Genomic DNA, 9,131 nt, shown 5'->3' on the forward strand with positions numbered 1-9,131 from the left:
TGAAGATGGCTGGAGCTGAACATAGAGCGATCCTGGAAGAAAAGCTGATGGAGGCTGCAAGTTTTGAGGCTCAAACCAATGAAAGTCCAATAAATAATAAAGTTACAGTCATACTTTTGCAGGGCATTGTCTGTTGCAATTGCAACCCTGCGGACTTTATGCTTTCTTTGTGTTTGTGAAAAGACAGAAACTTGAGTTTTTATATGAGCAAAGTAATACTCAAGCCAGTATTTCATTTTTTTTTTTCAATCTCATTGCTAAACTCTGGCCCAAAAAGCAATCTAGGATCAAATCAGACAATTGCCAATTGCAGCCGTGCTTATTTACCAGATTCTGCTCCATGTTTGGTTTTAAATAAAACATGGTTCATCGGGGAGTGTGACAAAGACAGAGGGGATGACAAGTTGAGTCATTCCGCAGTCTTTTGGATGCGGGGCTCATGAATTATTCGGCAGGAAGGTAACACTAATTTTGCATTAGATTCACGGCCCAGTGCACCTGCAGATTTTCAACCCCAACACACACACACACACACACACACACACACACGCATACACACACGCAGGTCTGCCTCTCCTGACACCCTGTTGTTTTGTGTATAGTGAATGTAGGTCAGGAATGCGTGTGTTAGCGCGCTTGTGTGTATTTACTGTAAGGAATGCAGCAGACACACATTGTTCCACGAGAATCCCCCCGACACGTCTCCCAATATAAACCCGCACAAACACACTACAGCGGTAGGTCAGTTTAATATTTCATTTGGCTGATGGACGGCTACCACTGGCTCCGTGAGCCAAACATCATTACGACACACTAAGTGACTTAACTCTAATTAGAGCTGAAAATCACATTAAATCTGCTCTGTGATACAGAAAGCAGCATTTTTATTCCCGCTACCGATGCAAAGCCTCCTTACATCCGTTTCGCCGGAGCAAAAAATAATTAGAGAACAAGAAGGAACTGAATGTGGAAAGCAAACAAGCAGCACAGATGAACCGGACAATCTTATGCTCAAATGAATCACTAAAACGGTCTTTAAAGTTCAGATGGGCAGTTGCCCAGGGCGGTTTTAGAAAGGGGGCGGTACAGGAGCAGCATGTACAACTGTAATTTATTATTCTAATATATGGGTTTAATTTATAAATATTGAGAGCTCTGATTTCTTTGAAAAAAAATTTATTTGCAGCATTTCTGGGAAAAAATAAACATTTTGTCATTATACATACCAATTTAAGATACAAATATCCAGAGCTTCTCATATTATTATTTTCTATTACATTTTTAAGATGCTGAAAATGGCAAAAGCAAAAAAAATTAAGCACTGATTCTTGGAAACATAAATAATAAAAGTGTATTTACAAAGATTTACATCGTCACTAACTTCCCTTCCCCCCCGTTCGCCTGCACAGTACCGTGCTTCACCTGTGGTGGGAGTCAGAGATGTCCTTGTTTTCTCCTCCCTCCGTCTCTTCACCCCTCGCTGTGTTCGAGCTGAACAGATGCCAGTGCTGGGTAAAGTCTTCTCCAGAGGGACTGCCAGCAGCATATTGGTTTATAATTAATGAAATTAGGGCTGCTGTCTGTTGAGGAGGCTCCGGTCCCAGCGTAGGACAGGCTGCTGCTGCTGCTGCTGCCTACCAGGAAGAGAGGCAACTTTAGAGAGAGAAACTTGGATTTCACACACATTAATCCACGGGAAGAACATTGGATTTTATGAAATACAGTCAGGATCTCATTGAAAACTGGGCTTTATTCTCTATGTGGTAGAATTCTGGTCTTTGTGTTTTCTTTGGAAATCTTTAATCTAGTCTTCATGTTTACCTTTTGGAGAAAAGTTTCATTGCACTATTTGCAGCCTGCTTTTGATGAACTTTGATGTCAAGACTATTAAATGCCAACTATAGACCCCATGATGACATGTTAGGTTTTTTAGAGTTGTAGGCCCGACTATAACCACCATCTATGAGATTGCCTTTCTATCCACATCAAACACGGATGCTTTGAATAAACAATTTGGTTCATTTTGGGTGAACTATTTCACCGTTTTACATACATTAAATGGCATTAATCAGCAGTTTGCGGATTGTGAAAGCGCCGTTATAAACAGACACGTATGTGAAACACGCTTGGGAAAATCTGAAGAATTTTGAAGTATTTTCACTGTTATTAATTTTACACTTTAGGTTTAATTATCAAACAGGTCAGACGGACTCTCTTGGTGCAGCAACGGAGCCTTAAAGCATCCACTAACCTCGTAATGCCACGATTTCTGTTGTTTTGTTTTTTAATACAGGGGGTTTCTGCTTACACAAAAGGGTGACGCATAACCCCGTGTGAGGTGACTGTGTGAAATAAATGTTCCCACAAAACAGACACACACACACACACACACACACTCCCCTAATCAGGACCCACTAACCTTGTTTTGTTCACGTTAAGGCTCTTTTGCTAATCGAATTAAAGCTGCTCAATAAAACCCCTCCTGCTGTGTCCTGATGGAGTCGAACCGTCGGTTCTTCTGAACCTGAATAATGCAGCTTCAGCTTTATGTGAACCGAGGGTTTGGATTCTTTGTATTTCCGCGGTTCCTTTGTTTGCGTTTATAGCTTTCTTTTTGCCAATCTTTATCATCGGATGTTTTTGCAGTTTTTCACCTTTTATCCCTTGTGTTTACAAATGGGGTCCAACCGACTCCACACCCATATCACTGGTATCAGTTGCCTCAGTCCTCACACGCACAAGGGTTAAGGTGCGACAAGATGCTTTATTAAACTGACAGGTGACGATTGCCAACAGGAACCCTGATTGCTAACAGGGTGCAGCTGGGAGGGAAGGGCAGACAGGCACACTGAGGGAAAGTTACAAATGAAAACCGGCAGCTGATCTGCAGTTCAAAGAAATGGCAAATAAGGGAAAGGAGCAATCAAACAGAACAAAATCCAATATGCAAAAAGAACAAAATGCAAAAGAACAAGAATGCATACCATTCTTTATTAGAAACATGGACAAATTTTTACATTTAAATCACAGTTGTCATCTCTGTGTTTTCGGTCCTGCTGAGACTCTGTGTTTTAGATTATTTAGTCGATTTATTTCAGACTACAGCATCAGAGTGAGACATTATTACCATTTCTGTTTAACCTGCAGAAAACGAAGATTTCCTCCTTCTCTTAAAGACTTGATTCCAGGCCTCCTTTTCTCCCCTCCTCTGGACTTTGGACATCCAGTTGGTAGTGCATCTTGTTTGTCTCAAAACTCCACTGTTATGACATTTGTGCTCCATCATATTATAAACAGGCAGAGTGGGTGCTGGCAATGCCAAACCACTAATGGTTGTAATTGTTAGCAGTTGTTTAGGCAGCTTGGGCTAAACACTATGCGTGTATTTCTATGAATATGCTCCTAAGTATATCTTTGTGTTCGCTCTCATTTACGGAGACATAAAGCTCCTTTCTGTGAGGTTTTAACTTTTAAAGCAAGTTTTTGTAGCTCCTTTTTTTTTTTGTTGCATATTTAAGTATTTAAGATCAGTCAGATTTTAATCTTCAGCAAAAAAGACAACAGAGAAAAAATAAAAACGGTTTATGAATGTTTATGTTAATTACCAAAAAAATGAAAAATCAAATCCAAACAAATCTGGTTCTGTGTGGAAACATAATCCCGAATCAGCCGTGATTTAACAACAGAATCTGAATATCCTGAAGGAAAACATCCAAGCATCAGTTTGTGACATTAAGCTGAGGCACATTTAGGGCATCCAAAGGCAGAGTTGGGTAGAAAAGTTACATTTTACTTGAGTAACTTTTTAAAAAAAAAAAAAAAACAACCTTTTATACTTTTAGGAGTAGCTTTACCATGCCATACTTTATGCTACTACTACTTGAGTAAACTTTCTGGATACTCTACCCACTGTGAGTAACTTCGTTAAGGAAGAACAAACATGTTTTAAGCAAAAATGCATGCAAACTTTAATATTGCTCAAGTTATATTAAAGTTTGTATAATGATCTGAAACATTTAAATGCAATACCAGGAGGAATTTATTATTTAAAGAAAAAGAAAATATGGTAAAATCTAGGTAGAGTGTGACAAAAGGCCATTCTGGAGAGTCATTTAACCAAAAAGGTAAAACTTAGGTCAATTAATGTGCATCGTATTACAATACAAAGTAGGAATGACATCAGCATGTATCTAGGAAATCCTTGCTGCCATGAAGAGAGGTCAGTTTAAGTTTTTATTTGAGAAAATTGGACGGGTTCAGGTGCAGGAAACCGGGCAGCTGAAGGGAATAAACAGAACTTTATAAACAATCCCTAATATGCTGCACATGCAGGAAGTCCAGGTAATGCAAAACAGAGTTGTGAGTGATAAACAGAAAAAAAAAAAATGCAACCTGGAGGCTTCAGACAAGGATACGAAACATGGCGTAAAATCTGCAAACCCTAAAAGGGGAGCAAAGTTATTAAAATCAAAGCAGACAAAAATAGAGAAACCATTCAGAAGGTGAAAGTTGTCTGAGGAAAATCGATGTACTTATATTTTTCCCTGACTGGATTTTCTTCCCATCCATTCGAGATCTTCAGTCTGCCAGAATCGACGCTTCTTGAGGAGGAAACAAAAAAAAAAATAAATAAAAAAGGATGCATTTTTCCACTTTTAAGCAAAAAGAGCAGCACACACACAGAGAGCACAGGGGGGGTAGGAGGGAAGTACAAGTTTTCCTGGAAGCTACTTTCTACCCTCCTCAAGTGCGTCGAAATAAACTTCAAACACTCTCGGCTGCTTGTTGTGTTCGGTGTGAGGGAAGACATGCAGTAAAGCATGCTAATCTGTCGGCCCGTGTGGCGCTGTGGGGTAACAGCCGGTGCCAATCCAACCCAGTAACGGTCCAGCAGGCCGCAGTGGGAGCCAGCGGAGAAGGAGGGGAGGAGCGTGAAATCCCAAACACCTGGTAGCTTTTTCTGTACAAGAATCCGCAGCTGGTGCCGGGAGCCCGCAACCATTTGCCCAGCTGTGGTTCTTCGACAACTAGACTGGTTTACAATGAGGCAACACCAGTACTTACTCCGTCTGAGTTTGTTTAGAGGACCAAAAAAAAAAAAAAAAAAATCAGCTGAGGTCCAATCAGTGTCAATAACAGGCTAAATTATGTGAAACTGAACGAATAAATGTAACACAACTGGCTTTTGTTCGACTTCATGCGGTGAGAAAAACATGTCAAGTTATCAGCTGCAATGATTTTGAAGTCAGCCAAGTTGGCAGCTAGCATGTCTGTAAACTTGGCCATTTGCAATTTGCCACAAATATCAAAGATGTGGAAGAAGATGCTGAGCTTTTTGCCCTGTGTGCGAAAAGGTGCCATTTTACATTAAGTGTTTATCTACTGGAGGGAAGATAATGACTACTCATAACTCAACCGACTGACTGACATGGGTCTTCCTTAAAAAAAAAATGTTTTCTAAAGTCTTTTAAACTCCACAATATTCAGCTTTCAAGATAAGTTCACTTAGCAATAAATTTCATCAATATTTGGCTGATGACAAAGAGCTTTGTTCCTGCACCCGTTTCCTGTTTTCCAACCAACTGTGACAATAGTATTAATCAGCAGTCGTATAAAGCAGTTTGTTTTACTCCTTTTCTGTATTTTTTTATTTTATTCTATTTTTTTCGGAATGTGTTGGAGTTAAAAGGGAATTTTGCTGCTTAGAAACCACAACAGACGAACCACTTCTGAAGATTATCATCAACACCCTTTAAGATTTAAAGGAGAGGGTTACTGAAGAAAAGAGAAAAAAAAAGCCACTTCGTAGAGCTTGTGAACATATATTTGGATGTCTGAGCTTAAAAATGAAAAGAAAAAAACAACACCCCGTAACCATGTCGTTTTGTTTTTCTGTCCTCCCAGGATGGAAAGCATTTCTGTGACTGAGCATAAATTTGTTCCTCAGTGAAGAGCAAAGAATGGCATTTTATTTCATTCCAGCTTTTTAACCTCAAATCTTGACATTTTTCTGACCTCGTGGGGAGGAATTTCAAACTTTTGTCCCTTCCTTTTCTTATTTTAACCCACTTTAGACAAAATGAGTTAATACTGACAGGTAATTTGCAGCACCCTAAACACCTATTTACTGCGAAATCCTGAAAATCTTTCATTTGAATATATCAAATCAATACAGGGGGAGTCACTGATTTTCCAGAATCACTGTGCTAAAATTAATAACAGTACTGTTGGTATAAACGTTTTGTATAACGGATCCTTGTACGGAGCTAAATTGAGAGCATAAAGTTTGTTCAAAAGGGGAAAAAATTTTAACTGAAAAATTATTTTGAAACTGAAAAAGAAACCTTGAATCTGAAAAGTAGTTTTGAAATTTTTTTAAGTTTCAAAATTTTATTTTCCCTATTTCAAATTTTTATTTTCAGCTTCAGTTTATTTTTTCAGTTTCAAATATTTTTTTTTTTAGTTTCAAAATAATTTTTCAGTTACAAGTTTTTTGTTCAGTTTCACTTTTTTTCCCCCCTTTTGAACAAACTTTAAAAACTTTAAAAACACAGAATATACTGTAATATGCATTAATACAACAGCGAGCTGCAAACTACAGCAGAAGCTAATGTATAAAATGTACAATGTTCCTTTTCGCGGCTTCCAGGGGATCAACCAATCAACGCCGAGGAAAATAAATGGTGCTCCAGAATTGGCTGTTTTGTGAACACCTGCTAAAACGTATTTCAAATGTATTTCAGCTTCCCAAGCTGCATTTTCTTTCAAATATTTTAGAATATTGTACAATATGTACAAAAAAACATCAGCAAATTTTCCACAAATAATTCAGAGTCACATTTCACAGGAAAATTCTCAGTCTGCCTTGTTTAACATAAAATGTATCAATAGCTCTGATTGTCCTGAACACACACGTCTCACTTGGGTGCCATGTTCTCTTGTACCTTTAAAATTTCGAGGCGCGACAAAAAGAAACGACAGGCTGAGTCATGTTATATATATTTTTTTTTCATTTCTGTCCAATCTGATCAAATTGAAAAAGTCCATGAGAAAATAATAATAAAAAAGTCCTCACAACGGTTTATTTTAAAGTCATTGTCAAGATTACAGGCGCAGGATTAACCAACAGCTATAAAAGATTTATTCATCTTTGTGCTTTTCCTTTTAATGCTCACATTTTTCCCAGGCGTGTAAATAAATGAGGGTGATGCATTTCCTCACCAAACCATCCAGCAGGAACCTTCTCAGCGAACTCAAATCAATACTAGGTGGATTTAACATGTTAAATGTTCTCTTGGCTGCTGCAAACAAGATCATTTCTATGAAAACTTGCCGATTAGTTTTAGAGAAAACCCAGACGTAACCAAAAATGAGTCCATTTGTTGTACTGAAATGAGGAGCTAGCTCCATAATTTGACGTGAAATCCATTTGGTGGCAAGTTTTTGTGTTTTCCACAAATGTAGCCTTTTATTACTCGAAATGGGACATTAAATTATCCGATTCCAGACTGTTAGAAGCTAAAGCCGTATTAATTTGGAATTTTCTTTTTCATTTTCCCCTTAAAGGGATTTGCTTTGAGTGTCTTTTTGTGGGTGTAAAAATGTTACTGGCTCAAAGTAACGCTATTTAGTGGCGCACATCAAAACCCGCCGCTCTGCCAATAATGCGGCAGAGCTGCTATAATTAAATGTTTGTTTTTCAAGGAGATGTGATGTGGTTGTTTGCTGACTCGTTTCATCTTTGGTTGTTTTCAGGGTGTGTTTTACCATCTGTGTGTGTGTGTGTGTGTGTGTGTGTGTGTGTGTGTGTGTGTGTCAAAGTTGTCAGGGCTTTGTGTTGCCATGTTCGGCCGATGGCAGAGAGAACAAGTCAGTGCTGTTCAGCCTCACTTTGCCTCCAAACGCTCTCTAAAATTTCCTGAAAAAGTCATTGCCGTTTCCAAATTTGTTCTTTCCCTGCTGAAACCTTTCAGGTCAAACAAATAAACAAAAAAAAAAAAAAAAACAATAATACTACACAGTCTCAACTGTCTTTGAATTTCTTTAGCTCAGGAAAAGATGTACCACTTGAAAACTTTAACCTCAAGTGATTTTTTCCCCCCATTCCAAGGGTCTGGGATTAATCAGGACTCATAAAACTGAACAAAACAAATTTTGGTTATCAGTTAATTCATGACTCAAGAAAGAAGTATGGAGAGTAGTGAGACCTCTGAGAAGGTCCATAATGCACCTCTGCATCGATTTTATCAGACAATAGATGCACACATGCATCTCTTTGGACTGTGAGACAAAGATTTACATGTCTGGTAAATCTATTTCTGTGGTGGCATGGCTGTAAATCATTGTTTTTAAACCCAACACAACAATTGGACTTGTTCTATTTGGTTCTTTTTCAGAACATTCAATCCAGGAAGTGCTTTTATTTTGAAGAACCTACAGCATTTTCTAACCTAACAGTGAGAGGTTTGGGTCATTGAGTCAGATTCACTCATTATTAGACCCTAAACAGAATTTATTCTGAAGTTCATTAAAACAAATGACTGCATCTACATCTTAACATTTCCGTCTCATTTTTTGCAACGTTTCCTTTGTTTCGTTTCGAGTCTTATTTAAGGGGTTTCTTGAGCTTTGCTGAGCTTCAGCGGCCACAACCACATGTTAACATGTCTGTTATGGTCGTGCATCACAGTAAATGTCGCAAATTTGCCACAATCCAGTGGAAATAATCCCTAAAAGCGCGTCACCCAGAGCCGCGTGAACACGTTTTTAATAGGGTTGTCGCAGAAAAACGGCTGAAAAATCTCGAGCGAAAGCCAAGAAACAACAATTTGCCGAGCTGTTGCCCCGTAAAGACTCACTATACCTGCTCACTGTGTTCAGTCGACGCGAGATTAACTCAGAAAACCTCCTCAAACATCACGCGCGAGCACTCCGAGCCATGTGTTGCGTTCAATGGTGTGTAAAGTGCTGCCACTGCGAGTATTAGCCTGTTTATCAGAGTGTATATTAACGTGCTGCAGTGCAGGAGCTGAGGGAACTGTGTGTGTGTGTGTGTGTGTGAACACTTTAGCAGGGGATCACAGGTGTGGCTGCGAGCTCCACGGAGAGCCTCCTTTCCCATATAACCTGAA

The sequence above is a fragment of the Poecilia mexicana genome, unplaced genomic scaffold (assembly GCF_051168715.1).
Source record: "Poecilia mexicana isolate PSO_F unplaced genomic scaffold, ASM5116871v1 scaffold_2, whole genome shotgun sequence".
Classification (NCBI taxonomy): domain Eukaryota; kingdom Metazoa; phylum Chordata; class Actinopteri; order Cyprinodontiformes; family Poeciliidae; genus Poecilia; species Poecilia mexicana.